Genomic DNA, 15,710 nt, shown 5'->3' with positions numbered 1-15,710 from the left:
GTGTGTTTATATGGACTAGTCAGTATGTTTATATGGACTAGTCAGTATGTTTATATGGACTAGTCAGTATGGACTAGTCAGTATGTTTATATGGACTAGTCAGTATGTTTATATGGACTAGTCAGTGTGTTTATATGGACTAGTCAGTATGTGGACTAGTCAGTGTATATGGACTAGTCAGTGGATATGGACTAGTCAGTCATGTTTATATGGACTAGTCAGTGTGTTTATATGGACTAGTCAGTGTGTTTATATGGACTAGTCAGTATGTTTATATGGACTAGTCAGTATATGGACTAGTCAGTGGACTAGTCAGTATTTATATGGACTAGTCAGTATGTTTATATGGACTAGTCAGTGTGTTTATATGGACTAGTCAGTATGTTTATATGGACTAGTCAGTATGTTTATATGGACTAGTCAGTATGTTTATATGGACTAGTCAGTATGTTTATATGGACTAGTCAGTATGGACTAGTCAGTATGTTTATATGGACTAGTCAGTATGGACTAGTCAGTGTGTTTATATGGACTAGTCAGTATGTTTATATGGACTAGTCAGTGTGTTTATATGGACTAGTCAGTGTGTTTATATGGACTAGTCAGTATGTTTATATGGACTAGTCAGTGTGTTTATATGGACTAGTCAGTGTGTTTATATGGACTAGTCAGTATGTTTATATGGACTAGTCAGTGTGTTTATATGGACTAGTCAGTATGTTTATATGGACTAGTCAGTGTGTTTATATGGACTAGTCAGTGTGTTTTATATGGACTGGACTAGTCAGTGTGTTTATATGGACTAGTCAGTATGTTTATATGGACTAGTCAGTATGTTTATATGGACTAGTCAGTTTATGGACTAGTCAGTATGGACTAGTCAGTATGGACTAGTCAGTATGTTTATATGGACTAGTCAGTATGGACTAGTCATGGACTAGTTATATATGGACTAGTCAGTATGTTTATATGGACTAGTCAGTGTGTTTATATGGACTAGTCAGTGTGTTTATATGGACTAGTCAGTATGTTTATATGGACTAGTCAGTGTGTTTATATGGACTAGTCAGTGTGTTTATATGGACTAGTCAGTATGTTTTATATGGACTAGGACTAGTCAGTGTGTTTATATGGACTAGTCAGTATGTTTATATGGACTAGTCAGTGTGTTTATATGGACTAGTCAGTGGACTAGTTTATGGACTAGTCAGGGACTAGTCAGTGTGTTTATATGGACTAGTCAGTATGTTTATATGGACTAGTCAGTGTGTTTATATGGACTAGTCAGTATGGACTAGTCAGTATGGACTAGTCAGTATGGACTAGTCAGTATGTTTATATGGACTAGTCAGTATGTTTATATGGACTAGTCAGTGTGTTTATATGGACTAGTCAGTATGGACTAGTCAGTATGTTTATATGGACTAGTCAGTATGTTTATATGGACTAGTCAGTGTGTTTATATGGACTAGTCAGTGTGTTTATATGGACTAGTCAGTGTGTTTATATGGACTAGTCAGTGTGTTTATATGGACTAGTCAGTGTGTTTATATGGACTAGTCAGTGTGTTTATATGGACTAGTCAGTGTGTTTATATGGACTAGTCAGTGTGTTTATATGGACTAGTCAGTATGTTTATATGGACTAGTCAGTGTGTTTATATGGACTAGTCAGTGTGTTTATATGGACTAGTCAGTATGGACTAGTCAGTATGTTTATATGGACTAGTCAGTGTGTTTATATGGACTAGTCAGTATGGACTAGTCAGTATGGACTAGTCAGTATGTTTATATGGACTAGTCAGTCAGTATGTTTATTTATATGGACTAGTCAGTATGTTTATATGGACTAGTCAGTATGTTTATATGGACTAGTCAGTATGTTTATATGGACTAGTCAGTGTGTTTATATGGACTAGTCAGTATGGACTAGTCATATGGACTAGTCAGTATGGACTAGTCAGTATGTTTATATGGACTAGTCAGTATGTTTATATGGACTAGTCAGTATGTTTATATGGACTAGTCAGTATGTTTATATGGACTAGTCAGTGTGTTTATATGGACTAGTCAGTATGTTTATATGGACTGTTTATAGTTTATATGGACTAGTCAGTATGTTTATATGGACTAGTCAGTGTTTATATGGACTAGTCAGTATGTTTATATGGACTATGGACTAGTCAGTATGTTTATATGTTTATATGGACTAGTCAGTATGTTTATATGGACTAGTCAGTATGTTTATATGGACTAGTCAGTGTGTTTATATGGACTAGTCAGTATGTTTATATGGACTAGTCAGTATGTTTATATGGACTAGTCATATGGACTAGTCAGTATGTTTATATGGACTAGTCAGTATGTTTATATGGACTAGTCAGTATGTTTATATGGACTAGTCAGTATGTTTATATGGACTAGTCAGTATGTTTATATGGACTAGTCAGTACTGTTTATGGACTAGTCAGTATGGACTAGTCAGTATGTTTATATGGATGGACTAGTCAGTATGTTTATATGGACTAGTCAGTATGTTTATATGGACTAGTCAGTAGTGTTTTTATATGGACTAGTCAGTATGGACTAGTCAGTGTGTTTATATGGACTAGTCAGTATGGACTTCAGTATATGGACTAGTCAGTATGGACTAGTCAGTATATATGGACTAGTCAGTATGTTTATATGGACTAGTCAGTATGTTTATATGGACTAGTCAGTATGTTTATATGGACTAGTCAGTATGTTTATATGGACTAGTCAGTGTGGACTTTATATGGACTAGTCAGTATGGACTATATGGACAGTCAGTGTTTATATGGACTAGTCAGTGTGTTTATATGGACTAGTCAGTATGTTTATATGGACTAGTCAGTAGTTTATATGGACTAGTTTATATGGACTAGTCAGTGTGTTTATATGGACTAGTCAGTGTGTTTATATGGACTAGTCAGTGTATGGACTTTATATGGACTAGTCAGTGTGTTTATATGGACTAGTCAGTGTGTTTAGTCATATGGACTAGTCAGTATGTTTATATGGACTAGTCAGTATGTTTATATGGACTAGTCAGTGTGTTTATATGGACTAGTCAGTATGTTTATATGGACTAGTCAGTATGTTTATATGGACTAGTCAGTATGTTTATATGGACTAGTCAGTATGTTTATATGGACTAGTCAGTATGGACTAGTCAGTAGTCAGTTTTTATATGGACTAGTCAGTATGGACTAGTCAGTCAGTGTTTATATGGACTAGTCAGTATGTTTATATGGACTAGTCAGTGGACTGTTTTTATATGGACTAGTCAGTATGTTTATATGGACTAGTCAGTGTGTTTATATGGACTAGTATGGACAGTGTGTTTATATGGACTAGTCAGTGTGTTTATATGGACTAGTCAGTGTGTTTATATGGACTAGTCAGTGTGTTTATATGGACTAGTCAGTATGTTTATATGGACTAGTCAGTGTATGGACTAGTCAGTTATATGGACTAGTCAGTATATATGGACTAGTCAGTATGGACTAGTAGTATGGACTGGACTAGTCAGTATGTTTCATATGGACTAGTCAGTATGTTTATATGGACTAGTCAGTATGTTTATATGGACTAGTCAGTGTGTTTATATGGACTAGTCAGTATGTTTATATGGACTAGTCAGTGTGTTTATATGGACTAGTCAGTATGTTTATATGGACTAGTCAGTATGTTTATATGGACTTTATATGGACTAGTCAGTATGGACTATCATGGACTAGTCAGTGTGTTTATATGGACTAGTCAGTATGGACTAGTCAGTGTTTATATGGACTAGTCAGTATGTTTATATGGACTAGTCAGTATGGACTAGACTAGTCAGTATGTTTATATGGACTAGTCAGTATGTAGTCAGTTGTTTATATGGACTAGTCAGTATGGACTAGTCAGTGTGGACTTTATATGGACTAGTCAGTATGTTTATATGGACTAGTCAGTGTGTTTATATGGACTAGTCAGTATGGACTAGTCAGTGTGTTTATATGGACTAGTCAGTATGGACTAGTCAGTGTGTTTATATGGACTAGTCAGTATGGACTTTATATGGACTAGTCAGTATTTATATGGACTAGTCAGTATGGACTAGTCAGTGTGTTTATATGGACTAGTCAGTATGGACTAGTCAGTATGTTTATATGGACTAGTCAGTATGTTTATATGGACTAGTCAGTTTATATGGACTAGTTTATATGGACTAGTCAGTATGTTTATGTTTATATGGACTAGTCAGTGTGTTTATATGGACTAGTCAGTATGTTTATATGGACTAGTCAGTATGTTTATATGGACTAGTCAGTATGGGACTAGTCAGTATGTTTATATGGACTAGTCAGTATGTTTATATGGACTAGTCAGTATGTTTATATGGACTAGTCAGTGTGTTTATATGGACTAGTCAGTATGTTTATATGGACTAGTCAGTATGTTTATATGGACTAGTCAGTATATGGACTAGTCAGTATGGACTTCAGTATATGGACTAGTCAGTTTATATGGACTAGTCAGTATATGGACTAGTCAGTATGGACTAGTCAGTATGTTTATATGGACTTCAGTATATGGACTAGTCAGTATGTTTATATGGACTAGTCAGTATGTTTATATGGACTAGTCAGTATGTTTATATGGACTAGTCAGTATGTTTATATGGACTAGTCAGTATGGACTAGTCAGTGTGTTTATATGGACTAGTCAGTGTGTTTATATGGACTAGTCAGTATGTTTATATGGACTAGTCAGTATGTTTATATGGACTAGTCAGTATGTTTATATGGACTAGTCAGTATGTTTATATGGACTAGTCAGTATGTTTATATGGACTAGTCAGTGTGTCAGTGTGTTTATATGGACTAGTCAGTGTGTTTATATGGACTAGTCAGTGTGTTTATATGGACTAGTCATTATGTTTATATGGACTAGTCAGTGTGTTTATATGGACTAGTCAGTATTTATATGGACTAGTCAGTATGTTTATATGGACTAGTCAGTATGTTTATATGGACTAGTCAGTATGTTTATATGGACTAGTCAGTATGTTTATATGGACTAGTCAGTATGTTTATATGGACTAGTCAGTATGTTTATATGGACTAGTCAGTATGTTTATATGGACTAGTCAGTATGTTTATATGGACTAGTCAGTGTGTTTATATGGACTAGTCAGTATATGGACTAGTCAGTGTGTTTATATGGACTAGTCAGTGGACTGTTTATATGGACTAGTCAGTGGATATGGACTAGTCAGTATGTTTATATGGACTAGTCAGTGTGTTTATATGGACTAGTCAGTGTTTATATGTTTATATGGACTAGTCAGTGTGTTTATATGGACTAGTCAGTATGTTTATATGTTTGTTTATATGGACTAGTCAGTTTATGGACTTCAGTATGGACTAGTCAGTATGTTTATATGGACTAGTCAGTATGTTTATATGGACTAGTCAGTGTGTTTATATGGACTAGTCAGTATGTTTATATGGACTAGTCAGTATGTTTATATGGACTAGTCAGTATGTTTATATGGACTAGTCTAGTCAGTATGTTTATATGGACTAGTCAGTATATGGACTAGTCAGTATGTTTATATGGACTAGTCAGTATGGACTAGTCAGTGTGTTTATATGGACTAGTCAGTTTATGTTTATATGGACTAGTCAGTATGTTTATATGGACTAGTCAGTGTGTTTATATGGACTAGTCAGTGTGTTTATATGGACTAGTCAGTATGTTTATATGGACTAGTCAGTGGACTGTTTATATGGACTAGTCAGTCAGTTTTATATGGACTAGTCAGTATGTTTATATGGACTAGTCAGTATGTTTATATGGACTAGTCAGTTTATGGACTAGTCAGTATGTTTTTATATGGACTAGTCAGTATGTTTATATGGACTAGTCAGTGTGTTTATATGGACTAGTCAGTATGTTTATATGGACTTCAGTATATGGACTAGTCAGTATGTTTATATGGACTAGTCAGTATGTTTATATGGACTAGTCAGTATGTTTATATGGACTAGTCAGTATGGACTAGTCAGTATGTTTATATGGACTAGTCAGTATGTTTATATGGACTAGTCAGTATGTTTATATGGACTAGTCAGTATGTTTATATGGACTAGTCAGTATGTTTATATGGACTAGTCAGTATGTTTATATGGACTAGTCAGTATGTGTTTATATGGACTAGTCAGTGTGTTTATATGGACTAGTCAGTGTGTTTATATGGACTAGTCACTAGTCAGTGTTTATATGGACTAGTCAGTGTGTTTATATGGACTAGTCAGTATGTTTTATATGGACTAGTCAGTATATGGACTAGTCATATGGACTAGTCAGTGTTTATATGGACTAGTCAGTATGTTTATATGGACTAGTCAGTATGTTTATATGTATGTTTATATGGACTAGTCAGTATGTTTATATGGACTAGTCTAGTCAGTGTGTTTATATGGACTAGTCAGTATGGACTAGTCAGTATGTTTATATGGACTAGTCAGTATGGACTAGTCAGTATGTTTATATGGACTAGTCAGTTTATGTTTATATGGACTAGTCAGTATATGGACTAGTCAGTGGACTAGTTTATATGGACTAGTCAGTATGTTTATATGGACTAGTCAGTATGTTTATATGGACTAGTCAGTATGGACTAGTCATGGACTAGTGTTTTTATATGGACTAGTCAGTATTATATGGACTAGTCAGTGTGTTTATATGGACTAGTCAGTGTGTTTATATGGACTAGTCAGTATGGACTTTATATGGACTAGTCAGTATGTTTATATGGACTAGTCAGTATGTTTATATGGACTAGTCAGTAGTGTTTATATGGACTAGTCAGTGTGTTTATATGGACTAGTCAGTGTGTTTATATGGACTAGTCAGTTATGGACTAGTTTGTTTATATGGACTAGTCAGTGTGTTTATATGGACTAGTCAGTATGGACTAGTCAGTATATGGACTAGTCAGTTATATGGACTAGTCAGTGTGTTTATATGGACTAGTCAGTATGTTTATATGGACTAGTCAGTATGTTTATATGGACTAGTCAGTATGTTTATATGGACTAGTCAGTATGTTTATATGGACTAGTCAGTATGGACTAGTCAGTGTGTTTATATGGACTAGTCAGTGTGTTTATATGGACTAGTCAGTATGGACTAGTCAGTGTGTTTATATGGACTAGTCAGTGTGTTTATATGGACTAGTCAGTATGTTTATATGGACTAGTCAGTGTGTTTATATGGACTAGTCAGTGTGTTTATATGGACTAGTCAGTGTGTTTATATGGACTAGTCAGTATGTTTATATGGACTAGTCAGTGTGTTTATATGGACTAGTCAGTATGGATATGGACTATGTTTATATGGACTAGTCAGTGTGTTTTATATGGACTAGTCAGTATGTTTATATGGACTAGTCAGTATATGGACTAGTTATATGGACTAGTCAGTATGTTTATATGGACTAGTCAGTATGTTTATATGGACTAGTCAGTATGGACTAGTCAGTATGTTTATATGGACTAGTCAGTATGGACTAGTCAGTGTGTTTATATGGACTAGTCAGTATGTTTATATGGACTAGTCAGTGTGTTTATATGGACTAGTCAGTATGTTTATATGGACTAGTCAGTATGTTTATATGGACTAGTCAGTGTGTTTATATGGACTAGTCAGTGTGTTTATATGGACTAGTCAGTGTGTTTATATGGACTAGTCAGTATGGACTAGTCAGTATGTTTATATGGACTAGTCAGTATGTTTATATGGACTAGTCAGTATGTTTATATGGACTAGTCAGTATGGACTAGTCAGTATGTTTATATGGACTAGTCAGTATGGACTTTCATATGGACTAGTCAGTATGTTTATATGGACTAGTCAGTATGTTTATATGGACTAGTCAGTATGTTTATATGGACTAGTCAGTATGGACTAGTCAGTATGTTTATATGGACTAGTCAGTATGTTTATGGACTAGTCAGTGTGTTTATATGGACTAGTCAGTATGTTTATATGGACTAGTCAGTGTGTTTATATGGACTAGTCAGTATGTTTATATGGACTAGACTAGTCAGTGTGTTTATATGGACTAGTCAGTGTGTTTATATGGACTAGTCAGTGTGTTTATATGGACTAGTCAGTGTGTTTATATGGACTAGTCAGTGGACTGTTTGTTTATATGGACTAGTCAGTATGTTTATATGGACTAGTCAGTGTGTTTATATGGACTAGTCAGTATGGACTAGTCAGTATGGGACTAGTCAGTATATGGACTAGTCAGTATGTTTATATGGACTAGTCAGTATGTTTATATGGACTAGTCAGTTTATATGGACTAGTTGTTTATATGGACTAGTCAGTATGGACTAGTTTATATCAGGACTAGTCAGTATGGACTAGTCAGTGTGTTTATATGGACTAGTCAGTATGTTTATATGGACTAGTCAGTGTGTTTATATGGACTAGTCAGTATGGACTAGTCAGTATGTTTATATGGACTAGTCAGTATATGGACTAGTCAGTATGTTTATATGGACTAGTCAGTATGTTTATATGGACTAGTCAGTATGGACTGTTTATATGGACAGTCAGTGTGTTTATATGGACTAGTCAGTATGTTTATATGGACTAGTCAGTGTGTTTATATGGACTAGTCAGTATGTTTATATGGACTAGTCAGTGTGTTTATATGGACTAGTCAGTATGTTTATATGGACTAGTCAGTGTAGTCAGTGTGTTTATATGGACTAGTTATATGGACTAGTCAGTTTATATGGACTAGTCATGTTTATATGGACTAGTCAGTATGTTTATATGGACTAGTCAGTATGTTTATATGGACTATGGACTAGTCAGTGGACTGTTTATATGGACTAGTCAGTATGTTTATATGGACTAGTCAGTATGTTTATATGGACTAGTCAGTATGTTTATATGGACTAGTCAGTATGGACTAGTCAGTATATGGACTAGTCAGTGTGTTTATATGGGACTAGTCAGTATGTTTATATGGACTAGTCAGTATGTTTATATGGACTAGTCAGTATGTTTATATGGACTAGTCAGTGTGTTTATATGGACTAGTCAGTATGTTTATATGGACTAGTCAGTGTGTTTATATGGACTAGTCAGTATGTTTATATGGACTAGTCAGTATGTTTATATGGACTAGTCAGTATGGACTAGTCAGTATGTTTATATGGACTAGTCAGTATGTTTATATGGACTAGTCAGTATGTTTATATGGACTAGTCAGTGGACTAGTCAGTTGTTTATATGGACTAGTCAGTATGGACTAGTCAGTATGTTTATATGGACTAGTCAGTATGTTTATGGACTAGTCAGTATATGGACTTTATATGGACTAGTCAGTATGTTTATATGGACTAGTCAGTATGTTTATATGGACTAGTCAGTGTGTTTATATGGACTAGTCAGTATGTTTATATGGACTAGTCAGTATGTTTATATGGACTAGTGTTTATATGGACTAGTCAGTATGTTTATATGGACTAGTCAGTATGTTTATATGGACTAGTCAGTATGGACTAGTCAGTGTGTTTATATGGACTAGTCAGTGTGTTGTTTCATATGGACTAGTCAGTATGTTTATATGGACTAGTCAGTATGTTTATATGGACTAGTCAGTATGTTTATATGGACTAGTCAGTGTGTTTATATGGACTAGTCAGTGTGTTTATATGGACTAGTCAGTGTGTTTATATGGACTAGTCAGTTGTTTATATGGATAGTTTATATGGACTAGTCAGTGTGTTTATATGGACTAGTCAGTATGGACTAGTCAGTATGTTTATATGGACTAGTCAGTGTGTTTATGTTTATATGGACTAGTCAGTATGTTTATATGGACTAGTCAGTATGTTTATATGGACTAGTCAGACTAGTCAGTATGTTTATATGGACTAGTCAGTATGTTTATATGGACTAGTCAGTCATGGACTAGTAGTCAGTTGTTTATATGGACTAGTCAGTATGTTTATATGGACTAGTCAGTATGTTTATGGATGGACTAGTCAGTATGGACTATATGGACTCAGTGTGTTTATATGGACTAGTCAGTATGTTTATATGGACTAGTCAGTATGTTTATATGGACTAGTCAGTATGTGGACTTTATATATGGACTAGTCAGTGTGTTTATATGGACTAGTCAGTGTGTTTATATGGACTAGTCAGTATGGACTTTATATGGACTAGTCAGTGTGTTTATATGGACTAGTCAGTATGGACTAGTCAGTATGTTTATATGGACTAGTCAGTATGTTTATATGGACTAGTCAGTATGTTTATATGGACTAGTCAGTATGTTTATATGGACTAGTCAGTATGTTTATATGGACTAGTCAGTATGTTTATATGGACTAGTCAGTCATATGGACTAGTCAGTATGGACTAGTTATATGGACTAGTCAGTATGGACTAGTCAGTGTTTTATATGGACTAGTCAGTATGTTTATATGGACTAGTCAGTATGTTTATATGGACTAGTCAGTGTGTTTATATGGACTAGTCAGTGTGTTTATATGGACTAGTCAGTATGGACTTTATATGGACTAGTCAGTGTGTTTATATGGACTAGTCAGTATGTTTATATGGACTTCAGTATATGGACTAGTCAGTATGTTTATATGGACTAGTCAGTGTGGACTTTATATGGACTAGTCAGTATGTTTATATGGACTAGTCAGTGTGTTTATATGGACTAGTCAGTGTGGACTTCAGTATATGGACTAGTCAGTGTGTTTATATGGACTAGTCAGTATGTTTATATGGACTAGTCAGTATGTTTATATGGACTAGTCAGGACTATGGATATGGACTAGTCAGTATATGGACTAGTCAGTATGGACTAGTCAGTATGGACTTCAGTATGGGACTAGTCAGTATGTTTATATGGACTAGTCAGTATGTTTATATGGACTTTATATGGACTAGTCAGTTTATATGGACTAGTCAGTGTTTATATGGACTAGTCAGTATGTTTATATGGACTAGTCAGTATGTTTATATGGACTAGTCAGTATGTTTATGTTTATATGGACTAGTCAGTGTGTTTATATGGACTAGTCAGTGTGTTTATATGGACTAGTCAGTGTGTTTATATGGACTAGTCAGTGTTTATATGGACTGTTTATATGGACTAGTCAGTGTGTTTATATGGACTAGTCAGTGTGTTTATATGGACTAGTCAGTGTGTTTATATGGACTAGTCAGTGTGTTTATATGGACTAGTCAGTGTGTTTATATGGACTAGTCAGTGTGTTTATATGGACTAGTCAGTATGTTTATATGGACTAGTCAGTGTGTTTATATGGACTAGTCAGTAGTCAGTGTGTTTATATGGACTAGTCAGTATGTTTATATCTAGTCAGTGTTTTATGGACTAGTCAGTGTGTTTTTATATGGACTAGTCAGTATGTTTATATGGACTAGTCAGTATGTTTATATGGACTAGTCAGTATGTGTTTATATGGACTAGTCAGTGTGTTTATATGGACTAGTCAGTATGGACTAGTCAGTATGTTTATATGGACTAGTCAGTATGGACTAGTCAGTATGGACTAGTCAGTGTGTTTATATGGACTAGTCAGTATGTTTATATGGACTAGTCAGTATGGACTAGTCAGTATGGACTAGTCAGTGTGTTTATATGGACTAGTCAGTATGGACTAGTCAGTATGTTTATATGGACTAGTCAGTATGTTTATATGGACTAGTCAGTGTGTTTATATGGACTAGTCAGTATGGACTAGTCAGTATGGACTAGTCAGTATGTTTATATGGACTAGTCAGTGTGTTTATATGGACTAGTCAGTATGTTTATATGGACTAGTCAGTATGTTTATATGGACTAGTCAGTATGTTTATATGGACTAGTCAGTATGTTTATATGGACTAGTCAGTATGTTTATATGGACTAGTCAGTATGGACTAGTCAGTATGTTTATATGGACTAGTCAGTATGTTTATATGGACTAGTCAGTATGGACTAGTTTATATGGACTAGTCAGTGTTTATATTTAGTCATATGGACTAGTCAGTATGTTTATATGGACTAGTCAGTATGGACTAGTCAGTATATGGACTAGTCAGTATATGGACTAGTCAGTATGTTTATATGGACTAGTCAGTATGTTTATATGTAGTTTATATGGACTAGTCAGTGTGTTTATATGGACTAGTCAGTGTGTTTATATGGACTAGTCAGTGTGTTTATATGGACTAGTCAGTATGTTTATATGGACTAGTCAGTGTGTTTATATGGACTAGTCAGTATGGGACTAGTCAGTATGTTTATATGGACTAGTCAGTGTTTATATGGACTAGTTATATGGACTAGTCAGTATGTTTATATGGACTAGTCAGTATGTTTATATGGACTAGTCAGTATGTTTATATGGACTAGTCAGTATGTTTATATGGACTAGTCAGTATGGACTAGTGTGTGTTTATATGGACTAGTCAGTGTGTTTATATGGACTAGTCAGTATGGACTAGTCAGTGTGTTTATATGGACTAGTCAGTATGTTTATATGGACTAGTCAGTATGGACTAGTCAGTATGTTTATATGGACTAGTCAGTATGTTTATATGGACTAGTCAGTTGTTTATATGGACTAGTCAGTGTGTTTATATGGACTAGTCAGTGTGTTTATATGGACTAGTCAGTGTGTTTATATGGACTAGTCAGTGTGTTTATATGGACTAGTCAGTATGTTTATATGGACTAGTCAGTATGGACTAGTCAGTATGTTTATATGGACTAGTCAGTATGTTTATATGGACTAGTCAGTATGTTTATATGGACTAGTCAGTATGTTTATATGGACTAGTCAGTATGTTTCATATGGACTAGTCAGTATGTTTATATGGACTAGTCAGTATGTTTATATGGACTAGTCAGTTTATATGGACTAGTCAGTGTGTTTATATGGACTAGTCAGTATGTTTATATGGACTAGTCAGTGTGTTTATATGGACTAGTCAGTATGGACTGTTTATATGGACTAGTCAGTATGTTTATATGGACTAGTCAGTGTGTTTATATGGACTAGTCAGTGTGTTTATATGGACTAGTCAGTATGTTTTTATATGGACTAGTCAGTGTGTTTATATGGACTAGTCAGTATGTTTATATGGACTAGTCAGTGTGTTTATATGGACTAGTCAGTGTGTTTATATGGACTAGTCAGTGTTTATATGTTTATATGGACTAGTCAGTATGTTTATATGGACTAGTCAGTGTGTTTATATGGGACTAGTCAGTATGTTAGTCAGTATGGACTAGTCAGTATGGGACTAGTCAGTATGGACTTCAGTATATGGACTAGTCAGTATGTTTATATGGACTAGTCAGTGTGTTTATATGGACTAGTCAGTATGGACTAGTCAGTATGTTTATATGGACTAGTCAGTATGTTTATATGGACTAGTCAGTGTGTTTATATGGACTAGTCAGTGTGTTTATATGGACTAGTCAGTGTGTTTATATGGACTAGTCAGTGTGTTTATATGGACTAGTCAGTGTGTTTATATTGACTAGTCAGTGTGTTTATATGGACTAGTCAGTGTGTTTATATGGACTAGTCAGTGTGTTTATATGGACTAGTCAGTGTGTTTATATGGACTAGTCAGTGTGTTTATATGGACTAGTCAGTATGTTTATATGGACTAGTCAGTGTGTTTATATGGACTAGTCAGTATGGACTAGTCAGTGTGTTTATATGGACTAGTCAGTATGGACTAGGACTCAGTATGTTTATATGGACTAGTCAGTGTGTTTATATGGACTTTATATGGACTAGTCAGTATGTTTATATGGACTAGTCAGTATGTTTATATGGACTAGTCAGTGTGTTTATATGGACTAGTCAGTGTGTTTATATGGACTAGTCAGTATGGACTAGTCAGTATGTTTATATGGACTAGTCAGTATGGACTAGTCAGTATGGACTAGTCAGTGTGTTTATATGGACTAGTCAGTATGTTTATATGGACTAGTCAGTATGGACTAGTCAGTGTGTTTATATGGACTAGTCAGTATGGACTAGTCAGTGTGTTTATATGGACTAGTCAGTATGGACTAGTCAGTATGTTTATATGGACTAGTCAGTATGTTTATATGGACTAGTCAGTGTGTTTATATGGACTAGTCAGTATGTTTATATGGACTAGTCAGTGTGTTTATATGGACTAGTCAGTATGTTTATATGGACTAGTCAGTATGTTTATATGGACTAGTCAGTATGGACTAGTCAGTATGTTTATATGGACTAGTCAGTATGTTTATATGGACTAGTCAGTATGTTTATATGGACTAGTCAGTGTGTTTATATGGACTAGTCAGTATGGACTAGTCAGTATGTTTATATGGACTAGTCAGTATGGACTAGTCAGTATGTTTATATGGACTAGTCAGTATGTTTATATGGACTAGTCAGTATGGACTAGTCAGTGTGTTTATATGGACTAGTCAGTATGTTTATATGGACTAGTCAGTATGTTTATATGGACTAGTCAGTATGTTTATATGGACTTTATATGGACTAGTCAGTATGTTTATGTTTGGACTAGTCAGTATGGACTTTATATGGACTAGTCAGTATGTTTATATGGACTAGTCAGTATGTTTATATGGACTAGTCAGTGTGTTTATATGGACTAGTCAGTATGTTTATATGGACTAGTCAGTATGTTTATATGGACTAGTCAGTATGGATATGGACTAGTCAGTATGTTTATATGGACTAGTCAGTATGTTTATATGGACTAGTCAGTATGTTTATATGGACTAGTCAGTATGTTTATATGGACTAGTCAGTATGTTTATATGGACTAGTCAGTATGGACTAGTCAGTATGGACTAGTCAGTGTTTATATGGACTAGTCAGTATGGACTAGTCAGTATGGGACTAGTCAGTATGTTTATATGGACTAGTCAGTATGTTTATATGGACTAGTCAGTATGTTTATATGGACTAGTCAGTGTGTTTATATGGACTAGTCAGTATGTTTATATGGACTAGTCAGTATGTTTATATGGACTAGTCAGTATGGACTAGTCAGTATGTTTATATGGACTAGTCAGTATGTTTATATGGACTAGTCAGTATGTTTATATGGACTAGTCAGTGTGTTTATATGGACTAGTCAGTATGGACTAGTCAGTATGTTTATATGGACTAGTCAGTATGGACTAGTCAGTATGTTTATATGGACTAGTCAGTATGTTTATATGGACTAGTCAGTATGGACTAGTCAGTGTGTTTATATGGACTAGTCAGTATGTTTATATGGACTAGTCAGTATGTTTATATGGACTAGTCAGTATGGACTAGTCAGTATGTTTTATATGGATGGACTAGTCAGTATGTTTATATGGACTAGTCAGTATGTTTATATGGACTAGTCAGTATGTTTATATGGACTAGTCAGTATGGACTAGTCAGTATGTTTATATGGACTAGTCAGTATGTTTATATGGACTAGTCAGTATGTTTATATGGACTAGTCAGTATGGACTAGTCAGTATGTTTATATGGACTAGTCAGTATGTTTATATGGACTAGTCAGTATGTTTATATGGACTAGTCAGTATGTTTATATGGACTAGTCAGTATGTTTATATGGACTAGTCAGTAT

The sequence above is a fragment of the Oncorhynchus gorbuscha genome, unplaced genomic scaffold (genome assembly GCF_021184085.1).
Source record: "Oncorhynchus gorbuscha isolate QuinsamMale2020 ecotype Even-year unplaced genomic scaffold, OgorEven_v1.0 Un_scaffold_658, whole genome shotgun sequence".
Classification (NCBI taxonomy): domain Eukaryota; kingdom Metazoa; phylum Chordata; class Actinopteri; order Salmoniformes; family Salmonidae; genus Oncorhynchus; species Oncorhynchus gorbuscha.
This window is presented reverse-complemented; position numbering follows the sequence as displayed.